Source organism: Trichomycterus rosablanca, chromosome 2, assembly GCF_030014385.1.
Source record: "Trichomycterus rosablanca isolate fTriRos1 chromosome 2, fTriRos1.hap1, whole genome shotgun sequence".
NCBI classification, from domain to species: domain Eukaryota; kingdom Metazoa; phylum Chordata; class Actinopteri; order Siluriformes; family Trichomycteridae; genus Trichomycterus; species Trichomycterus rosablanca.
The window spans coordinates 52,415,911-52,440,560 of NC_085989.1; the positions used below are offsets into that span (position 1 = coordinate 52,415,911).

Consider the following 24,650-nt stretch of genomic DNA (forward strand, 5'->3'; position numbering starts at 1 on the left):
AGTACAGAAATGTACTAAATTAATTAAATAAAAAAAACATGTTGATACAACATTTAAAACATTTAGGGATGTGTAATGTGTCATTTTAGTCTCATAAAACTTTTTTAAACTGTATAACCACTAGTGATGTGTCACAGAATGTTCGATTATATTGGACGGCCCTTTAAACTGGGAGTCGTTATATACACACACGGCTCTTTAAAAGGAACCGAGACAGAAGATCCAACTCCCCATCCCAGAATTTACTGCAGCAGTTTCCCAGACACAATTTTTCACTCAGTAACAGATGTAATTCATAATGTAGTGAATTACAATTCTTAGTACAAAACATACTTAAGTAAAAGTAAAATTACAGGCTGTAACAAAAGGTAACGAAAATGTTGTGAACATGAAAATGAAGTGAACTTCAAACTGTGTAGGGAGTAGGGAGCGACGCTTCGTCACTGCGCCGGAAGCTGGCTGGAACATTTAACCCATTGGGTTAAGACGGCCGGAGCGTTATTAGAGAGCAGAATATTTACAGTGGGGCCAAAAAGTATTTAGTCAGCCACTGATTGTGCAGGTTCTCCTACTTAGAAAGATGAGAGAGGTCTGTAATTTTCATCATAGGTACACTTCAACTATGAGAGACAAAATGAGAAAAAAAATCCAGGAAATCACGTTGTAAGATTTTTAAAGAATTTATTTGTAAATTATGGTGGAAAATAAGTATTTGGTCAATAACAAAAGTTCAACTCAATACTTTGTAACATAATCTTTGTTGGCAATGACAGAGGTGAAACGTTTCCTGTAAGTCTTCACCAGGTTTGCACACACTGTAGCTGCTATTTTGGCCCATTCCTCCATGCAGATCTCCTCTAGAGCAGTGATGTTTTGGGGCTGTCGCTGGGCAACACAGACTTTCAACTCCCTCCACAAATTTTCTATGGGGTTGAGGTCTGGAGACTGGCTTGGCCACTCCAGGACTTGAAATGCTTCCTACGAAGCTACTCCTTAGTTGCCCTGGCTGTGTGTTTCGGGTTATTGTCATGCTGGAAGACCCAGCCAAGTTCCATCTTCAATGCTTTTACTGAGGGAAGGAGGTTGTTGGCCAAAATCTTGCGATACATGACCCCAACCATCTTCCCTTCAATACGGTGCAGTCGTCCTGTCACCTTTGCAGAAAAGCACCCCCAAATTATGATGTTTCCACCCCCATGCTTTACGGTTGGGACAGTTGTACTTATCCTCCTCCTTTTTTCAAACACGGCAAGTGGAGTTGATACCAAAAAGCTTTATTTTGGTCTCATCTGACCACATGACCTTCTCCCATGCCTCCTCTGGATCATCCAAGTGGTCATTGGCGAACTTCAAACGGGAAGATTGACGGTCATCATGTGTTTCTTGCATTTTCTAATAATTGCACCAACAGTTGTTGCCTTCTCACCAAGCTGCTTGCTATTGTCCTGTAGCCCATCCCAGCCTTGTGCAGGTCTACAATTTTGTCCCTAGTGTCCTTAGACAGCTCTTTGGTCTTGGCCATGGTGAAAGGTTGGAGTGTGATTGATTGAGTGTGTGGACAGGTGTCTTTTATACAGGTAACAAGTTCAAACAGGGGCAATAAATACAAGTAATGAGTGCAGAATAAGAGGAGCTTCTTAAAGAAAAACTAACAGGTCTGTGAGAGCCAGAATTCTTGCTGGTTGGTAGGTGATCAAATACTTATTTTATGCAATAAAATGCAAATTAATTCTTTAAAAAACATACAATGTGATTATCTGGATTTTTTTTTTTTTTAGATTCTGTCTCTCACAGAAGTGTTCCTACGATAAAAATTACAGGCCTCTCCATTCTTTGTAAAAAAATTCAAAATCGGCAGTGTATCAAATACTTATTTCCCTCACTGTATATACAGTATATATATATATATATAGTTAACTGTTTTATATTGATTTGAAGAGGTCATTAGATGCACCACTGTAAGACTGAATTCATTGCTTCTTACTGAACAGTTTTGCTTTATATAATATTTTATTCAATAATATATTTAAGATAAACCTTTATTATTCCAAAATGCCCTCATTGGATTTTATAAAAACTGCATTAAAAACTGCGGTTATCAGAACCCATCCATACAGGACAAATATTACATTACACATCATTCAGTTAAATGACTTCATAGCCTTTTATTATGTTTATTCTGCACAAACCTCTCTTCTTTACACAGCACATCAGTCTCTATCTACGGACAGTCGGACACCTCGTTCTGCACATGCGCACATCCACACTGGACCTGAGATCCTTATTTTAACCAACCGTCTCTGTCTCCACACAGAACTTTAAGCGAAATACAAATGTCGTGTTTTCAGTTCTTTTATTCTAAAACATGAGTCTAACAAAGTACGTGCTTGTGTACTTATTTAAAGATGAAATTCCTACCTCCGTGAAGCTGGCCCCCCATGTGGTCAAAAATGGAATATAAATATTATTATTCGTTTGTGCTGCGTTTGTGCTGGTTTGTGCCATAGGAATCATCGTTTGTGCTGGCACCGTTTTAGAGAAATTAAGCATTATATTTTATTACCTGTGACGTCACTCAGCCCCCCATCAGAGCCCAAATTGCACCAAAAGCATCTCATTCGTTTGTGCTCCGTTTGTGCTGGTTTGTGCTGCTAAAACAAATATTTGTGCTGTTTTAATTCTTAGGTTATAGGCTAAATAATATATTTTTTTATATAAATTGAGGTCATTTAGCCCATTAAAATGTTCAAATTGCATCAAAACCCTCTCATTTGTTTGACATCATTTTGTTTGACGTCATCTCATCTGGGTGGCGTCATTGGATGTGGATTCCACTTTGCACAGATATGCCAAAGCACTCAGCCATACTGCGTATCCTCTCCAATATCCTCTTGTAACTGAACATGCAGTTTTAATTGGTTTTCATGTTTTAATTGATATTCCTGCAATATACACAACTTATGGTGATCAGCAAATGGTTCGCTAGACTGTGGGAATTTATCAGGTTTTCATGGTTGGGGCAATGGATCCCCATATGTGTATCACTGTAATCACACTGTAAAGAAGTAACCCCAAAGCATCCTCGGCTCATTAACATTGTTTGCAAGAATCTACTGCAGCATCCACTTACAAAACACAAAAATATATAACCCTCACAATATAACATCTTATTAGTCATTAAGGTTATACTTGTTTATCCATCTCCCTGTGCAACTTGCTGTCAGTTCTGTTAGGTCTTCACACATCTGCATACTTTACACATTTATACTTTCCATCATGCTGCCCTGCATATTTATTGTATTAAGATTAATTAAGATTGTCTAATTACACTGCACTCATTCATTTTGTTCGTATTTTCCCTTTCACTATAGCATGCTGCACCAAAACCTTAGCAGAATGTCATTCTGCTCCACTATACACCACATTACCACGTTATTATAAAGACCTACCTTTTAATTACGCTCACTGGCCAGTAAATTGGGCTACAACAACCCAAGGCATGGCATGATAAAACATTATTTTTATGCAAGCTTTATTTAAAAAAAAAACACATATGAGAAAGACCATTGTCCTAGCAACAAAAAGTTGATAGTCACATTTGACTAAGGTCTGAGCATACTTTTCTTTTGTCCTCTCATCAGGCGACTGTTGGAAGAGACATTCCAGGAAATAGTTTTTATAGTGCATAAATACATATTTCTCATTTTAAGGTAATTTATTGCTTCTAATAAAACCCTGTGATAGTCCTCTGAGAATTTCAATCATATCAATGACATTTAAAACAAGATTGGACAGTTCTGTGAAAAATATAAAACAAACATATGCTGTACATACACAATAAAAGACAAATCAACTGAAATTGAAAATGATTGCATCAAAAACATAGATGAAGGTAAAGGCAGATGAAAACAGTGACAGCTCTGATTCTGGCACATGGTCTCATATCCTAAATGAAGAGATCTGGAACATGACCAGATTAGCCTGCACACTTAGTTTCAAGAGAGCAAAAGTGTACCCACACAGTGCATCTAAGTGCATTGACATCACTGGCCACTGTACTGAGTGCAATGCAAAATTGTGCATTTCCATTGAGAGTCTACCAGAGGTGAGCACACCAGCAGTGCTAAAATGCAGAATTGATTACATTGATGACAGTCTTCATACTGGAAAGGCAAAGCACATGCTATCTGGAGAGAAAAGACTGCCGGTCTCTGAAACACTCTGGCAGGGTAAAAAACTGTGGCAAGCCACAGAGGCTTACAAGATAATGCCACTCGGTAACCCAGATCCTACCCACCTACCAAGCCTGAGTACATTAAGAAAAGCCAAACAAGAGAGAGGGGATAGGGAGGTAGGACACAAACACCCCATCCTTTCCCCCTCATCTAATAAAATACAGTGTTCTTCATAGGGGCAGTATTCATGACATCGGCCTTGACAATTTTTTTATGCCAATATTGGACCCCCTCTCAACTACTAGTCTACAAAATACTAGTAAAGACTCAAGTGTAAGTTTTGATGCTACAGGTACAGTAGTCAAAAGGCTCACTAGACCAACAGAAACATCAGGACATATGTTTCCATATCAAGGAGTTCTGTCCTCTTCTATTCACATCCCAGTGGTGCAAATGCTGTCTGAGCGGCATGACATGAACACCATATCAAACTGGGTCTCTGAATGGCTTAGATGAGGAGCATCTGTACCAAAAGCAGTTGTTTCTGATTTCTCTCTTGCATTACTGGGTGATTATTCACACTACCCCCTCCTGTGGTGAGTCTGTAGGTAGAATATACTTGTTGACGGCCCACAAGCATTTAAAACCTTTGAAATAACATTAACATTTGGAATTCACAAATCAATTTAGCTGTGTAACATGTGTATGGATAATGTTATGGATAATGTTATGGATAACATTTTAACATTTAAAAGGTTACAGGGTTTTAAAGGTAATTTGATTATAATAAATTTTACTCTGTGATGCAATTTTAACATAGGGTCTAAGTGTCCTCAATAAAAAAATAAAGAGAGAATTTAGCCTATAACTTGAGAATTAAAACAGCACAAATGTTTCTTTTAGCAGCACAAACCAGCACAAACGGAGCACAAACGAATGAGATGCTTTTGATGCAATGTGGACGTTAATGGGGGGCTGGTGACGTCACAGGTGTAATATTTAGAGCGTAATAACTTAAGAATTAAAAAAGCACAGATGTTTCTTTTAGCAGCACAAACCAGCACAAACGAAGCACAAACGAATGAGGTGCTTTTGATGCAATTTGGACGTTAATGGGGGGCTGGTGACGTCACAGGTGTAATATTTATAGCTTTATAACTTTAAAATTAAAAAAGCACAAATGTTTCTTTTAGCAGCACAAACCAGCACAAACGGAGCACAAACGAATGAGATGCTTTTGATGCAATTTGGACGTTAATGGGGGGCTGGTGACGTCACAGGTGTAATATTTATAGCTTTATAACTTTAAAATTAAAAAAGCACAAATGTTTCTTTTAGCAGCACAAACCAGCACAAACGGAGCACAAACGAATGAGATGCTTTTGATGCAATTTGGACGTTAATGGGGGGGCTGGTGACGTCACAGGTGTAATATTTATAGCTTTATAACTTTAAAATTAAAAAAGCACAAATGTTTCTTTTAGCAGCACAAACCAGCACAAACGGAGCACAAACGAATGAGATGCTTTTGGTGCAATTTGACGTCTGTGACGTCACAGGTAATAAAATATAATACTTAATTTCTCTAAAACGGTGCCAGCACAAACGATGATTCCTACGGCACAAACCAGCACAAACGCAGCACAAACGAATAATAATATTTATATTCCATTTTTGAAATTCCTGCCACGTGTGTTATTGAAGAAGAAGAAGAAGATATACTTTATTTGTCATATATACGGGTGTACAGTACAATGAAATTCTTTCTTCGCATATCCCAGCTTGTTTGGAAGCTGGGGTCAGAGCGCAGGGTCAGCCATCGTACGGCGCCCCTGGAGCAGACAGGTTTAAGGGACAGTGGCTGCATAGCAGAGCCTGGATTTGAACCGCCAATCTTCTGGTTGATAGCCCAAAGCTCTACCCACTAGGCTACCACTGTCTCTGTTATTGAGTCAGAGCTCATTGAAGGTCAAAAGAATCTGACAAGATCTCATTGTCAGATCTTGTCAGATCATCTCATAAACTGTTGTCGTCAACTTAAAGTGAGAAATGAAAAAAAGATGTTTGTTAAGCACTGTTGTACCAAGAGACTGTAAGAAAAGTGCTCTTTCCAAGTAAAAGATTTAATCTGACCAGTCAAACCAGCTGCTGACTGAACTGTTCAGTCTTCTGCTCTCGCTCCCGTGGAAGACGGACGCACTTTTCCCTCCTCCTCTCCTATCTTCCCTGCTTGGCTTCTCCTGTATCGTCTTGTCTCATCTACTCTACTCTACAGAGGTTTTCTTAGCACAGCTCCTCAAAGAACAAATTATGGAATTGATTAAATGGTCTCTGAATGCTACTGACACCATCTTCTCATCGAGAAGTTCGGGTTCGGGGGAACCCACATGCCCCGATGGAACGCAGATGGCAGGATATGCGATCGACTCGTGGGAGAAGTGGAGGGTCGTGTGCCTGGCACCTCTTTCATTGGAGGACGTAGAGGATGTTTACCTATTTGGAACTTTGATTGTGGGGTTTTTGCTGATTGGATTAGGCTTTGCCCTGCTGTATCGGGAAATTTAAAAAGTTGGGTCAGTTGTCAAAGGTCCCCAGAAACTGCCCAATTTGATTGATATGGTGGGTAGAGCTGTGACTGTGACTGTGGTTATTAATCGCAATATGGATTCCATTTTGGAGAAACTAACGGCTTTGCGAAATGAGATGAACCCGAGACGCATTAATTCTGAGAGTTTTTGTTGAAATTTTTATTAGTGCTCAGACAAAACAACTAGTCATTATCTGCTATTCGGCTTCTCCTGTTATCAGCAACGGCCTCGCTGATAAGCAAATTCCTCCAGACGATCTGCTGCGATGTACCCAACCCCCTCTTCACTGAGTGTTTTCATTCTTGGCAGTAAGAGCTGTTACCAGCCATGTTATCGTGAACTTTGTACAGACTTTTTCTTGCTGCAGGAATGGAGGCCTGCCCAACCCCCAACCAACGTCTTCCACTCTACTCTCTTAGCTTAATCCCACCAATACGGCAGGACGGGCAGTGTGCGCCGGAATATGGCTGCAAATAGCTGAGGCTGCTTGTCGTTGTTGGTTACTTTTCCTATCCCCACATCCCTAACCCGTGGCTCGTTGTGTGACTATGTTATGTTCTTATATTTACATGTGCTTGTGTGCTGTTAGGGGCTTTTTTTTCGTGTTATCACAGTGTGCTCCTAAGGGAGCACAATCTGGTTGCTGGGTTTTTTTTTTTTATCCCCTCCAATGTGTTTATTATTTCTTGTTTCTTATCTTTAAAACATTTCACTGCCAGTTGTACTTGTATGACTATGTATGTGACAAATAAACCTTTTGACCTTTTTTTTTTTACTTTGACTCACAATCAGAGCCATAACAGGTACGTTTATATCACCTCACATTAGAATGTTTAAGCAATATGGTACAAGTGAGAGTGGTGATGCATCCTTGATAATATGGGTGAGCAAGAACAACATCTGGTTATCTGGACTGTACTCGGCTCTTTAATGTGACATATATCCTACATTTGTCTGAACAGTTTATAATCCTAAACTAATGTATATGCAGACCTGCCAACATGTACGCATTTTGCGTAACGGGCACGCATTTTGACCTCATAGTACGCTTGTATGATTCCATATTCTAAAGTACGCAAATCGTACATTGATCTCGCATTTCGCCAGTTTAAGTTAAGTTGTGACTGAAGTTAATTCTGCCGCTGAGCCACAGAGATCTGAGTAAGCGGAGTGGATTCATTTTCACCCAAACACCCCGCCTCACCTAGCTTCGCGCTTCAGTCAGAGAGCTTATTAATGACGAGACCCGCCACTGACTGCAGTATGAATGGGATTTCTCGCAACGCCAATCATGGTGTCCGTTCAAGAATAAAGTCCCACCCTTCCACAAAAAAGAGCAAATCAGCTTGCTGCTTGTGCCTACAGCGGAGGGGGTCAGCGTGCTAGTGGTACCCCCCGTGCGCAGTAGCCATAACAAACTGAACTATCATGTTTTTGTGCATTATTGAGAAAGACGCTACAAACTGTTCATGAGGTTTTTATCCGATTTGATCAATGATGTAAAATATGTTGTTCAAATAGTAATCCCCCCACAGTTCTGCTCGGGGTCTGTGTGATTTTCCACAGTAACGCAGACTGTTAAAGGATCTTCAGCTCGGTTACTAAAAACAAAACGCAGGGTGGTCCGTCTCCTTTCGGTGTGAAGTTTGCATGTTCTTCGCGTGTCTGCGTCCAAAGACGTGCAAGTGAGGTGAACTGGAGACACTAAATCGTCCATGACTGTGTTTGAAATAACCTTGTGTGAACTGATGAACCTTGTGTGATGAGTAACTGCCGTCCCTGTCATGAATGTAACCAAAAGTGTAAAACATGACATTAAAATCCTTATAAACAAACAAACTAACTAAAAACAAAACGCAATATCGTGCTAGCCTAAGCACAGATATGCTTAGTTCTCTTGTTGCTAGGAAAGTCATGATTGCCTCTAATGGCACAGTTTGTTACAGAGACTTTCAGTGACACATTACTGCAACCTTTAACAAGTTAACAAATGCAACTGTCTAAAGATTATGCATGATATATTTGAATGTTCTTTTGTTGTTTGTCCATAGAAAACTCATTTTGATATTGATAACAGCTATTTTTGCACATTTCTTTTAATGTTTTTATTTATTTATTTACAAAGAATGTCTTCAGCTTTCTTTTATTTCTGACGAAATTCTCAGGTGGAAAATGTTTCCATGTGCTATAACTCTTGTACAATAGTTTGTTTTCAATGCAATGTTGGGTGTGTGGTGTGATTGCAGTAACTGTCCAAAAGTAATGGTGTACAAGTATATGCTTATGGAGTAACTAAGGAAAGTAAAGCATTGGGCTACATTTAAATGTTGCTTACACACAGCCCATGTGAAGCAACAAGCAGATAGCAAAAATAGTTGAAAGAAGTAACTATGCTGTACAGTTGATCTGTATTCTTATTGTAATGACCGCAACACCGTTGTCAAGCTGTTCTGATAATAAAACTTGAGTGAAAGTGTTACGCTTGCTTCCGCAATCTAAGTGGTGGGTGGGCAGTGGTGGAGTGCACATTGGTGGTTGACTGGACTGTTGGGGGGGGCATTTGGTTGAGCCAAGGGGAAGGGGTGTAGGTTGTAGGGGGGTTCAAGGTTGGCAGGTCTGTATTTACATTTACATTTTCAGCATTTAGCAGACGCTTTTATCCAAAGCGACTTACAGTTATGTAAGAAAATGATTTTGAGCAATTGAGGGTTAAGGGCCTTGCTCGGGGGCCCAACAGTGGCAACCTGGCGGTGGTGGGGCTTGAACCAGCAACCTTTTGATTGCTAGTCCAGTACCTTAACCACTGAGCTATCACTGCCCTGATAACCTAACGATTATTTCCTAATCAATCTGGTGATTATGTTTATGATTAATTGATTAGTTGGATTATTTAAAATACAAAAACAGAAACAATATTTACAAAATAAACAATACTTAAATAAAACATCCACAACACTAGTATGATTTCCCTTCTTAATTTTGTGTAATTAAGCTGGCTGTTTAATTATTTTATGGCATATTAAATACTGCCATGTACCTCATGAAATAATGCTATTTTATAATTTTCACTGTAAAATACTAACACACACGAGTAATTCAACTATTAAAAAAGAACCTCAGGCACCTCTTACACATTGAAGACTTATAAATTAAAAACTGCAACAGAACTATAAGGAAGTTTTATATTTTATCTGTTCAGAATGGCTTGGTTACAGTATAAAATATTTTACATGTACTGATAAATATACAGAAATACTTAATAAACCTCTTTGTTTACTTTGCAGGTGGAGAATACAGAGACGCCCTCAATTACTACCTGACTTTATTTGTTTATTCCCCATTTTCCATTGATTCATTTAAATTAATTGCTTGATTATAATAATAATAACATATAATTAATACAATATATTCTAACTGATTTTACCTCCGTTTATAAGGGATAGAAAAATTGAGGGATTGTTCTTTTTTATTTTTCATTCATTCAACTGAATTTGATTAATGACATAAAACATTTTTAAAATAAATATGTTTGCATTGATTTTGCCTCAGTTTATGTCAGTATTATCACATGAACTGTTTGAATTAAACCATCATAGCAAATGTTATCAGAGTGATTCAGATCTTTTTGTAATTAATGGTAATATCTGAGGGGGTTGGGGGGGGGGGGGGGGGGGTTCAAGACAGAGAGATTAACATTGTCTTGGATTAACATTATCTGTAGTTATGTTAAAAGTGTGTTAAAGTAACATTTAATAAATCATTAAAAATGTTTTGGGTATGTTCTTTAACTTGTATTGAATGTCTTCAGAATATTAGTAAAACTGGGACTATAAAGCTGTAAAACATTGAAAGAGAAATTCCAGGTGAGATGTTGTGTAAGAAAGATGTGGAAAAGTTTAAGGACATTTTCTGTATCATAACAGAATTAAAGAACTAAATAAATAAAAATAAATTCACACATTCTCATTGTAAGACATTCCTATAATCTTTGTAAATGAGGTTGTGAGGATGTTCAGGGAACGTTTTCATAACTGTACAACAAACATTAAGAAAACTGGACAAAATAACGTTGAAGGAACGTTCTACTAAAACATTCATACAACCTAAATGGAACGTTAAGAGAAACTTATTATAAATGTTCTTATAACATTCCAACATAACGTTCCCAGAATGTTACATTATTGTTGCATTTATTTATTGTTTTTATTTATTTATTGCATGTATTTATTGTTGCAATTATAATTGGTTTAGGTAACGTTTTATAAACGTTTTCATAACTTTAAAAAAACGTTCTGAGAACATTAATAAAACTGGACAGAATAACGTTGAGGGAACTTTCCAGTGCAACGTTCCCACAACCAAAATACAACGTTTGGGGAACGTTCTCAGAACCTAAGTTTGTTAGCTGGATCAAATCCTCAGCGCTATTTTATTATGAACCTTGGTTTTATTATGAATTAGAATGTAGTTAAAATAAAAATAAAGTGTAATAAATGAATAATAAAAATACTTACAGACTCACTTCAGTACGAGCGCGTTCACTTCTTCTTCTTCTTGTTTGAACTGAGCTGGTTGATCTCAGTGTTGCAGCTTCTCAGTAAGGAAAGCAGCTATTGGCTGTCCTAGAAGCAGCTGAGTGACGTCATCGCCTAATTTGCATAATAGTTAACACATGTTGATAGATCTATATATTATTATAAACTATAGGTAGCAAATATCAATAGATCCATTCATCTGTATCTCAGACCTTTATCTCACATGTGTTATTAAATGTAGTTTAATATGAGCCAGTATATAAAACATTCAGTAGTAAATAATATACTGACCCTCTATGAGGAAAATCTTCTAAGGTTTTGCCTCTGTGATTTATTAAACCCTGTTGGATAAGATCCCAGTGAGAAATCTATAGATCACACAGATCTTATCTATAGCTACAAAAAACATGGAATAAAGAACAAATAATTAGAACTGAACTGACAAGAGAAAAGAAACAAAATAGTTTTACTAATACAAACAGCTCAGTACAAGATACTGTAATAAATGCTCAACATATTCACTCAGTAATGAACTTTATTAGACACAAACTTTACTGTACCAGCTGAACTGCTAAAAAACTGAGAAATAACCGAATACATTTTGTGTTGTCGCAGTGTTAAGATCGCTGATAGTTATTTAAAAATGTTTGGCTTTCCTAGATGTATGAAAAACGCTCTAAAATCCCTGAACACATGTATAAACTGTTTTTTTAACTGTATGCAATCACGTACAGCTAATTTGAGCACCTTGCATAGTTCTGAAATATAATAAAAAACAACTCACATAATAACGGCATTACATACACTTCAACTTTTAAACTTTTAAAGGAAAACTGGACAGAATAACGTTGAGTGAACTTTCCAATGCAACGTTCCCACAACCAAAATGCAACGTTTGGGGAACATTCTCAGAACGTAAATTTGTTAGCTGGGTCAAATCCTCAGTGCTATTTTATAATGAATTAGAATGTAGTTAAAATAAAAATAAAGTGTTATAAATGATTAATAAAAATACTTACAGAAGGAGGGACGTCACTTTCCAACAGAAGTTGATAGATGAATGATACAGCAGACTCTACACACAGCTCACCAGCCATGCAGCATATTAGCAGTTCATGTGTGGATTTAACCTCTACACACCTAACACACTGCAACTGCTCTTATCAATTAAAAATAGCATTATTTCTGTTTATCCTCAATAAATCGCTGTATTTTATAGCTTGTTGGACTTGATGCTAACTAACTTGGTTCAGGTCAATAGTGCCAACTAGGGCTGCCAACTTCCAGAACTAGAAATAAAGCAACACCCTGGGCTGAACCGCAACCCAGATCAATCACACAGCAGCAGAAAATCATAACCACTTATCTGCTTACCTGATCTATATCCGTGTGTTGTTCCATTAGGGATATAATCCACTTTATAAAAAAGCATCTATGTTTCCAGAATATAGAAATCCAGACCCAACTGTTATATCCACCTAACTAATGAAAACGTATGCCTAAACGTAGTTACATTTTAATGATTAAATAGCCCAAAGCTACAGTGTATCACAAAAGTGAGTACACCCCTCACATTTCTGCAGATATTTAAGTATATCTTTTCATGGGACAACACTGACAAAATGACACTTCGACACAATGAAAAGTAGTCTGTGTGCAGCTTATATAACAGTGTACATTTATTCTTCCCTCAAAATAACTCAATAAACAGCCATTAATGTCTAAACCACCGGCAACAAAAGTGAGTACACCCCTTAGTGAAAGTTCCTGAAGTGTCAATATTTTGTGTGGCCACCATTATTTCCCAGAACTGCCTTAACTCTCCTGGGCATGGAGTTTACCAGAGCTTCACAGGTTGCCACTGGAATGCTTTTCCACTCCTCCATGACGACATCACGGAGCTGGCGGATATTCGAGACTTTGCGCTCCTCCACCTTCCGCTTGAGGATGCCCCAAAGATGTTCTATTGGGTTTAGGTCTGGAGACATGCTTGGCCAGTCCATCACCTTTACCCTCAGCCTCTTCAATAAAGCAGTGGTCGTCTTAGAGGTGTGTTTGGGGTCATTATCATGCTGGAACACTGCCCTGCGACCCAGTTTCCGGAGGGAGGGGATCATGCTCTGCTTCAGTATTTCACAGTACATATTGGAGTTCATGTGTCCCTCAATGAAATGTAACTCCCCAACACCTGCTGCACTCATGCAGCCCCAGACCATGGCATTCCCACCACCATGCTTGACTGTAGGCATGACACACTTATCTTTGTACTCCTCACCTGATTGCCGCCACACATGCTTGAGACCATCTGAACCAAACAAATTAATCTTGGTCTCATCAGACCATAGGACATGGTTCCAGTAATCCATGTCCTTTGTTGACATGTCTTCAGCAAACTGTTTGCGGGCTTTCTTGTGTAGAGACTTCAGAAGAGGCTTCCTTCTGGGGTGACAGCCATGCAGACCAATTTGATGTAGTGTGCGGCGTATGGTCTGAGCACTGACAGGCTGACCCCCCACCTTTTCAATCTCTGCAGCAATGCTGACAGCACTCCTGCGCCTATATTTCAAAGACAGCAGTTGGATGTGACGCTGAGCACGTGCACTCAGCTTCTTTGGACGACCAACGCGAGGTCTGTTCTGAGTGGACCCTGCTCTTTTAAAACGCTGGATGATCTTGGCCACTGTGCTGCAGCTCAGTTTCAGGGTGTTGGCAATCTTCTTGTAGCCTTGGCCATCTTCATGTAGCGCAACAATTCGTCTTTTAAGATCCTCAGAGAGTTCTTTGCCATGAGGTGCCATGTTGGAACTTTCAGTGACCAGTATGAGAGAGTGTGAGAGCTGTACTACTAAATTGAACACACCTGCTCCCTATGCACACCTGAGACCTAGTAACACTAACGAGTCACATGACATTTTGGAGGGAAAATGACAAGCAGTGCTCAATTTGGACATTTAGGGGTGTAGTCTCTTAGGGGTGTACTCACTTTTGTTGCCGGTGGTTTAGACATTAATGGCTGTATATTGAGTTATTTTGAGGGAAGAATAAATTTACACTGTTATATAAGCTGCACACAGACTACTTTTCATTGTGTCAAAGTGTCCTTTTGTCAGTGTTGTCCCATGAAAAGATATACTTAAATATCTGCAGAAAGTGGGGTGTACTCACTTTTGTGATACACTGTAAGTTAATGGTCATTGAGCTGTTATTGGAAAAAACATAAAACTTGTTTATACAGGTGCTGTGGTTAACTATTACTGGGATGTAATGTGGGATTCGGTTGAGCATAGCGGTCAAAGTAAGAACAAGTGATTAAAAGTATATAGACACCTTCATATTCTATCTATCAGTTCCCCTCTTTCAGGCCCCAAAAGGCCTGATCTAAATAAGAAAATTATTTCTGGATCTGGGAATGAGATTCATAACAGAGTTTTGAATACAGTGTACAAGGCAGGGTCCAAATAGGAGAATACAGAATACATAGCATGATTAGCAGAATGGGAATTAAGGAAGAAAAGATCCAAGGACCCCAGCCTCCAAATAGATTAGTGAACCATTTATACCAAGAGTCATCAGCAGGGATTGGAACAGAAATAGAGTCCTTCATATGTTGAATAATATCGGAAATATTTTGATGATAATCAGGCACTAAAAAACAACAAGAGGATTTCAGAACTTTACATACACCTCCTTTTTCTGCCAGGAGTAGATCTAGGGCAAATCTATTTTGTAGAACAGCTTGTCTAAGGGAGCTCATTTCTTCATTAATTAGGGTAAGGGCCTGTTCTGTCTGATTAGCAAGAGTGAAGACCTGCCATGCTACAGCATTAATTTTGCGCACTGTCCAGGTAACACCTATATTTGGAATGATTGATAAGCCTATACTTTCACCTGGAGATGTCCAGGGGTCAGTGACGCGGTAGCCATTGAAACCTGAAGGCATACTGTCGTCTGTTGAACGTTTGACTTTATGGGGTATAATTTTAATAGCACGATATACAGAAACTCCTGGCATTACCACGGCAGGGGTGCAACATCCATGCCATAAATGCCAGACAATACCTTTGTGAGTCCTTGTGGGGAGCCGTAAGTGGGCATTAGTTCCACAAACCCACATAGCAGTGGAGATTCTAAAGGTTGGGGGAACCTCTACAACAGGAGCTCCAGTTATCATGCTTGATGCATTGGTTATTGTTACACCGGCTGTGGCTGCTCCTCCTCACCACCAGAGGCCACTGTCTCCTGAATTCTAAGTGCAGCCACTTCCTGTTTTGCGGCCATTTTTGTGAGGGTATAAATACCCCACATGTAACAACACTAGTTGCGAAGTCTTGTTTGATATTATCTGCATTTCTAAGCGTTTTCTTGTATATCCGAATTTTGTGTATGACCTTAGTTATTCTGATTACTGACAGTGAGTATTCTCTTGAGCCCTTTGGATTTGTTTATTATTTGGATTACCCGTGTATGACCCTGGACTGTTTGCTGATTCTGACCCTGTGTTTGCCCTTAATAAACCTGCACCTGATTCTAACAACTGGTTGTGAGTACTTTGTGACAGAAGACTTCGCCATTACTATGGAATCAGCAGGTTTTGATGAACGCCTGGCTCGTCAAGAGCAGAGAATGGAGGAAATTGCACGGCTCTTGCAAGAGGTACTACTGAGAACGGTTCCACCACTCCCAGAACACAATGAACCTGAACAACCGACCATCGCACCGGGTCTAGTGAGTACCGTACCTACCCCAGCGGGGAGTTCTCCGGTCCATATTGCACTTCCTGAAAGGTATGATGGGTCAATGGAGGAGTGCAAGTGTTTTTTAATGCAGTGTAGCATTTATATTGAACATCATCCTGAACAATTTCGTGGTGAGGCAGACAGGATTCACTTTGTCATGTCACTACTCACCGGGAAAGCCAAGGAGTGGGTTACTGCATTATGGACACAAGGTAGCGATGTGCTAAAATCGGAAGTTCTGTTTTATTCCGTATTTAAGGAAGTATTTGATCATCCGCAAGCGGGACGTGATATCGGAACCAGGCTCTGTGAACTCAAGCAGGGAAGAAGAAAGGCATCAGATTATGCTTTGGAGTTCCGAACAATCGCTGCGGGGAGTGGTTGGAACGAGCCAGCATTATTAACCATGTTTAAGAAGGGTCTTAAACCTGAACTGCAGGCGGAAATGGCCATTAGAGGTGCGTCCATGAACTTGGATGATTATATTCGCCACACTATTTCTTTGGACAATTTGTTATATGACAGTAGGCGGGTCAGGAGGGCGACTGATTTCGTCGAGTCAAAACAGATCTTGGACCTGGAATCGGAACCCATGGAACTGGGAAGAGCTCACATCTCTGAGGAAGAAAGACAGAGAAGGTTCAGAGAAAGACGGTGTCTCTATTGTGGAAAAACTGGTCATTTACGCACCTCCTGTCCAAATCGCCCAGATGCAGCTAAGGTGGTGGAGGTAAGTTTCATGCTTCAACCAGACATTAATGTGAAGTGTATGAGCATAAACGTTCAGTTACTTTGGGGTTCAGAGTCTGCCTTTGTTTCAGCGCTCATCGACTCGGGAGCCGCAGGGAACTTCATAAACCGAACCATCGCTGAAAAGCTGCAGATCCCTCTAACCAACACAACCTCTCCGATGGTACTAAAGGCCGTGGATGGGAGAGTCCTAGGAAGGAACTCAATAACAAGGAACACTACTGAACTAACTATGAAAATTGGATTACTTCATGAGGAAAGTATTTCCTTCTTTGTTATTCCTGCTCCTAAACATGACATTATACTGGGATTCCCCTGGCTAGTGAGGCATCAGCCTCACATCACATGGGGAAGGAATGAAATAGTGAAATGGGGAGAACAGTGTTTGAAATCATGTATGACATTGCCTATTAGGGCTACTTCAGTGGAAAGCCCAAATTATGTGGAACTGGAAAGGGTTCCAGATTGTTATAAGCATCTGGGGGAGGTTTTTTCTAAAAAGGGTGCAAGTGAGCTACCTCCACATAGAACTTGGGATTGTGCCATTGAACTGTTGCCGGGCAGCACACCTCCTAGAAATAGAATCTATCCACTTTCCCGGACGGAGACAGTGGCATTAGAAAGTTATGTGGAGGAGGCTCAAAAACTGGGATACATTCGCCCATCCACCTCTCCCGCCGCAGCCAGCTTCTTTTTTGTGGAAAAGAAAGATGGTGGGCTGCGTCCATGCATTGACTATAGAGGATTAAATGAAATTTCTGTAAAGTACAAGTATCCCCTGCCGTTAGTCCCAGCAGCATTGGAACAACTTCGTGGAGCAACGGTGTTCACCAAGTTGGATTTGAGGAGCGCCTACAATCTCATTCGAATTCGTGAGGGTGATGAATGGAAAACTGCATTTATAACCACCAGGGGGCACTATGAGTATACAGTAATGCCGTATGGGCTGGCTATAGCGCCCTCTGTGTTCCAGGCATTCATTAATGAGGTACTGCGAGACATGATTGACCGGTGGGTCATCGTTTACATAGATGACATTTTGGTTTACTCTAGAACTAAGGATGAACATATGGATCATGTTAAGAGAGTTTTAGCTCGCCTGTTAGAAAACAAGTTATTCGTCAAGGCGGAAAAATGTGAATTCCATTTGACCTCTGTCTCATTTTTAGGTTATGTTGTTGACCGAGAAGGAGTACGCATGGATGAGGGAAAGGTGAATGCAGTAGTACAATGGCCCAGACCCAATACCATAAAGGAGCTACAAAGATTTTTGGGGTTCGCCAATTTTTATAGGCGATTTATTCGGGGTTTTAGTATGGAAGCAGCCCCACTCACTTCCTTGTTAAAGGGGAAGAACAAAAAATTAGAGTGGACCGAGAAAGCCGAACAGGCTTTCCATTCTATAAAGAATCGGCTCGTGGTCGCTCCCATTTTAAAGCACCCCAACCCAGAATATGCTTTCGTAGTTGAAGTGGATGCTTCAGATTCGGGAGTTGGAGCCATATTGTCTCAGCGATCTGGTTCTCCTTCTAAACTTTATCCATGTGCCTTCTTCTCGAGAAAATTAAGTAAGGCTGAACAAAATTATGATGTGGGAAATCGAGAGCTTCTGGCAATGAAACTTGCTTTAGAAGAATGGCGTCACTGGTTAGAGGGGGCAAAGCATCCATTCCTGGTTTTAACAGATCATAAAAATCTTGAGTATCTGAAGACAGCTAGGAGATTAAATACCAGACAGGCTAGATGGGCTCTTTTCTTTACAAGATTTGATTTTACTGTTTCTTATCGCCCAGGTTCGAAGAACGGGAAAGCGGATGCATTGTCTCGATTGTGGGAGGTAGAACGAGAGGAGGTTCAGCCATTTCAAATAATTAAACCAGAGTGTATTATTGGACCCATAAGGTGGGATTTTATGGACAAAATACACCAAGAACAGGAAAACGATCCTTCTCCAGCGACGTGTCCACCAGATCGTGAGTTTGTTCCAAGTATATTACGCCAAAATTTAATAGAACAAATTCATAGCACACCAAGTTCAGGACATCCAGGAATCAGCAGAACCCTTGACTTAGTAAGGAACAGGTTTTGGTGGAATGAACTGGAAAAAGATGTTCAAGATTTTGTTAAAACATGTCCAGTATGTGCACAGTCAAGGACCTCCAGACAGTTACCTGCGGGGTTGTTGGAACCACTTCCAATTCCAAATCGTCCTTGGTCTCATTTGGGAGTGGATTTTATAACCGATCTACCCAATTCCCAAGGAAATACAGTAATTTTAGTCATGGTAGATCGGTTCTCTAAAGCTTGTAGACTTATCCCCATGAAAAAATTACCTTCTGCTCTAGAGACAGCAGAAGCTTTGTTTAACAATGTTTTCAGGTTTTATGGGATTCCAGAAGACATAGTATCTGATCGGGGACCTCAGTTTACGTCCCAGGTCTGGAAAAAGTTTTGTAAGTTGCTGAATATTAATGTTAGCCTTACTTCAGGGTACCATCCACAAACCAACAGTCAAACAGAGCGGTTAAATGCAGAAATAGGTAGGTTTTTTAGGTCGTACTGTTCACGTTCACAGCAGGATTGGGCTCGATTTTTGCCGTGGGTAGAATATGCACAAAATTCACTGCGAAGCTCATCTACGGGGATAACCCCATTCCAGTGTGTTTTAGGCTATCAACCACCACTCTTCCCCTGGTCAGGAGAACCTTCAACTGTCCCAGCAGTGGGCGAATGAATGAGGAGGAGTGGGCAGACTTGGGAGGAGGCAACAAAGGGCGATTCGGAAACAAAAGGTACAGGCAGACCGTCATAGACGGGATGTGCCATCCTTCAGACCAGGACAGAAGGTATGGCTATCCACAAGGGATCTAAAGTTCGAACTACCTTGTAAGAAACTGAACCCCAAATTTGTGGGGCCTTTTAAGGTATTGAAACGAATTACCCCAGTGTCATATAGATTGGAATTACCTACCTCTTATCGCATAGCCCCAACATTTCATGTATCATTACTTAAACCAGTATATTCTTCCTCCTCCCACAGGCAGTCGGCTGTGACAGAACCCCCTCCTCCGCTTGACGTGGACGGTTCCCCTGCCTACAGTGTAAGCCGGCTATTGGATTCGAGACGCCGTACTGATGGATTGTTCTACCTGGTTGACTGGGAGCGCTACGGACCAGAAGAACGATCTTGGGTTCCAGCAAGTGATATCCTAGACCCCTCACTCATAGCAGACTTTCACAGGGACTTTCCAGATCGTCCAGCCCCTAGACCCAGAGGACGCCCCAGGAGAAAAAGGTCATCGGCGTCGGGAGCCGCCCGTCAGGAGGGGGGTTCTGTTACACCGGCTGTGGCTGCTCCTCCTCACCACCAGAGGCCACTGTCTCCTGAATTCTAAGTGCAGCCACTTCCTGTTTTGCGGCCATTTTTGTGAGGGTATAAATACCCCACATGTAACAACACTAGTTGCGAAGTCTTGTTTGATATTATCTGCATTTCTAAGCGTTTTCTTGTATATCCGAATTTTGTGTATGACCTTAGTTATTCTGATTACTGACAGTGAGTATTCTCTTGAGCCCTTTGGATTTGTTTAATATTTGGATTACCCGTGTATGACCCTGGACTGTTTGCTGATTCTGACCCTGTGTTTGCCCTTAATAAACCTGCACCTGATTCTAACAACTGGTTGTGAGTACTTTGTGACAGTTATCCAGGCCCACCCGGTACCTGAGATTGTAACATTCACTGCACACGAGGTGTGGCCTATAGGGCGACGTTTATATTTTGTGCCATTAATAGTAACTATACCTGGTCGAGCACACAGGCACACTGATCCTTGAACTGGTCTTACATGAAAAAGCCCAGTAAAAGTGTCAGGGGTGAAAGGATTAGTGCAATCATTCAGAGTGTTACTAAAAACAGAAAAGTCAGTAGTAAATGAAGCACTATTTAGGTTCAGTAGAAAAGAGACCTCTGGAGGTACCAAACAAGTGTGAGACTGTGATTGGTACTGTCTTAGAAAAGATGAGTTTAAAGGAACAGCTTCCCAATCTTGGGAAATAGCATGACAAACCAGGCATGAGGTATTAATGTGGGAGAAGTGATGAACTTGTAAGGAGAGAGCACATGCAGTGTTACCCTTGCATCGTGCTAAATTTGGAAAATTTTCAAGAGATCTTTTAAAACGTGGGCTTTTTAAACAAGCTCTAAAGGAATCATTACCCATGGTTTCATTAACACAAAAAGAGGGGTGAAACTCTCCTTTGCTTATCCAAAAAGCAGGGATGATAATAACAAAAGTTATTAAAACCAAGGTTGCTAAGGTGACTTTAGGGGAGCATATAGGGTTAAAAAATCTATATATATATATATATATATATATATATATATATATATATATATATATATATATATATATATATATACAGTGGAGCCAAAAAGTATTTAGTCAGCCAGTGATTGTGCAAGTTCTCCTACTTAGAAAGATGAGAGAGGTCTGTAATTTTCATCATAGGTACACTTCAACTATGAGAGACAAAATGAGAAAAAAAAAAACAGGAAATCACATTGTAGGAATTTTAAAGAATTTATTTGTAAATGAGTCAATAACAAAAGTTCAACTCAATACTTTGTAACATAACCTTTTTTGGCAATGACAGAGGTGAAACGTTTCCTGTAAGTCTTAACCAGGTTTGCACACACTGTAGCTGATATTTTGGCCCATTCCTCCATGCAGATCTCCTCTAGAGCAGTGATGTTTTGGGGCTGTCGCTGGGCAACACGGACTCCACAAATGTTCTATGGGGTTGAGGTCTGGAGACTGGCTAGGCCACTCCAGGACCTTGAAATGCTTTTTACGGAGCCACTCCTTCGTTGCCCGAGCGGTGTGTTTGGGATCATTGTCATGCTGGAAGACCCAGCCACGTTCCATCTTCAATGCTCTCACTGATGGAAGGAGGTTTTGGCTTAAAATCTCACGATACATGGCCCCGTTCATACTTCCCTTAACACGGATCAGTCGTCCTTCCCCTTTGCAGAAAAACAGCCCCAAAGCATGATGTTTCCACCCCCATGCTTCACAGTAGGTATGGTGTTCTTGGGTTCTTCTTCTTCCTCCAAACACGACGAGTTGAGTTTTTACCAAAAAGTTCCATTTTGGTTTCATCTGACCACATGATATTCTCCCAATCCTCTTCTGGATCATCCATATGCTCTCTGGCAAACTGCAGACGGGCCTGGACATGTACTGGCTTAAGCAGGGGGACACGCCTGGCACTGCAGGATTTGAGTCCCTTTCGGCGTAGTGTGTTACTGATGGTAGCCTTTGTTACTTTGGTCCCAGCTCTCTGCAGGTCATTCATCAGGTCCCTCCGTGTAGTTCTGGGATTTTTGCTCACCGTTCTCATGATAATTTTGACCCCACGGGATCGAGGGAGATTATCAATGGTCTTGTATGTCTTCCATTTTCTTACAATTGTTCCCACAGTTGATTTATTCACACCAACCTGCTTGCCTATTGTAGATTCACTCTTCCCAGCCTGGTGCAGGTCTACAATTTTCTTCCTGGTGTCCTTCGACAGCTCTTTGGTCTTGGCCATGGTTGACTGTTTGAGTCTTTTATACAGATAACGAGGTAAAACAGGTGCCATTAATACAGGTAACGAGTGGAGGACAGAAGAGCTTCTTAAAGAAGACGTTACAGGTCTGTGAGAGCCAGAAATCTTGCTTGTTTGTTTTTGACCAAATACTTATTTTCCACCATAATTTACAAATAAATTCTTTAAAAATCCTACAATGTGATTTCCTGGATTTTTTTCCTCATTTTGTCTCTCATAGTTGAAGTGTACCTATGATGAAAATTACAGACCTCTCTCATCTTTCTAAGTAGGAGAACTTGCACAATCAGTGACTGACTAAATACTTTTTGGCCCCACTGTATTTACATAACTTCTGAGTAACCCTAGAAGTAAATGGAGTACCCTGGTCACTGTCAGTACACATAGGAAGTCCATATCTAGGGAAGATTTCCTGTGATAATATGTTCACAATGTCGTGGAAGAAAAAATTAAGTTGTTTGTCACTGAAACTCGAACCTTGAATAAGTTTGTTTATACTGTTTAAGCTACTGAATATGTGAAATGAACACGATGTACTAGAACAGAATATTCCACTTCTGTTTGATAGCAAGTTAACAGTTTAACAACATCATTGCTCTTATCTATATGGGTTGAACCTCTATCTATAAAAAGCATTACAAAGAATGAAAATTTGTCCTTCAGCCTGCATACGCTTTGCTGACTGTTTGGATCCTCTGCAGAGAATAAACTATCATCTTCTTACTAACTTCAGCTCTGACTCTAAGTGTCTTATTATAGTGTAATTTTGGAATTCTGTCACCACAATTTGGCGCTGCGAGCAGGGTTCCACACTGTCGTGGAGGGACATCTCTGGGGACTGAGGGACTGATCACCCCTTCTTCCCACCTGGCCTCACCAGTTTGAGCAAAGGAACAAAGGAGGACTCCCACCTCGGCATGCTGGAATCCAGAAAAGAATCTATGGTGTGACTTCTGCAAACTCCAAAACGGTGAGCTGATCTTGGTCTGATATTGATAGTTTATTGTAAGTACTAACGTGTGAAGGGTACTTAGGCTAAATTTAGGTCACTCCTAAATTTACTCGGTCGTTCCGGGAAAAACGTTAAAGATGGGTCAAGGAAATTCAAAAGGGGGTAAAGGGAAACCTTTTCCACTTCCCATAGTGCATTGCAGCATTCCACCTTATGGTAAATTAATAGATAATATGAAACAAAGGGAACCAGATAGCTGCGTTCAAATAAATGAGTGGGTCAAATTCTGCCATTTTCCCCCGGGGGGGACATTAAATGTGGATGAACTAGTTCAGTTTAAAAAACAATTGCAATTACAACAAGATGCCTATGATAAAGCCATAGAGTACTGTAAAAATAAGAAACTTAAGAAACAGCCTGAAAACTTTCCATGGAAGCCGAGTTGGCACGCCTATGGAAAGTGGAGACAGGAAGCACAAAAAGAGTTAGATAAGAAAGAACAGGCAAGAAAAAACACACACACTAGAAGGAAAACAGTAACCTGTGGTCAGTTTCTGAATTTACAGAAGGATTCCCTTGATGACTTCATTCCGTTTCCTCCTCCACCACCTCCTGTTCACTACGGACCGGGAGGAGCAGAGGACGATGTGGACGAAGAGGAAGGAATAGACAATGTGGAACGAGAAAGAAGCGCAGGAGGGGAAACTGATTCGCCCCAGATGCAGACACGGAAACGCAAAAGGACGGAAAGCGAATTGAGAAAGATGAAAGAGAAGGAGAAGCACTTGAAACAGGAACTCGCTAGGCTGGAAAATAAACAGAATAAAGATAGGCTTCCTGAAGAAGCAGCAACGAGAGAGCTGCCGTCGGCACCTTCCTACGACGAAAACAGGCACGACCCTTTCCAGATGCCCAACATTCAGGTCATGGGACCCAGTGGTCCGGATTATGTTTTCAGACCATGGACTATGGATGATATCAGAACTGTGTGTGAAGATCTTCCACCCATTTCTGAGGGAGGACCAAAGTTTGTGGGAAAACTGAGACTGTTTGTTGAGGGTTGGAAGCCATCCATCAATGAACTGGCAAGAGCATGTGCATGCAAACTCAAGCTGGACTGGACAAAAGTCCAAGGATCACTACCTCTTATATCTGATATCTTTTATGATGCCACAGTGGGAGGCAGATTTCAGACTGAGTACACAAACCTGTGCAACAGAATCGAAAAAGGATTTCCAGTTAGACTGGATCTCACAAAACTGTCTCAAACCAGACAGATGGAAGGGGAGCATGTCAACGAT

The 24,650-nt window shown here is 40.5% G+C and overlaps 1 pseudogene; it reads right to left on the reverse strand.

Moving 5' to 3' along the window:
• Positions 1 to 24,650, reverse strand: part of LOC134334881 (uncharacterized) — a 169,036-nt pseudogene that overhangs the window by 4,455 nt on the left and 139,931 nt on the right.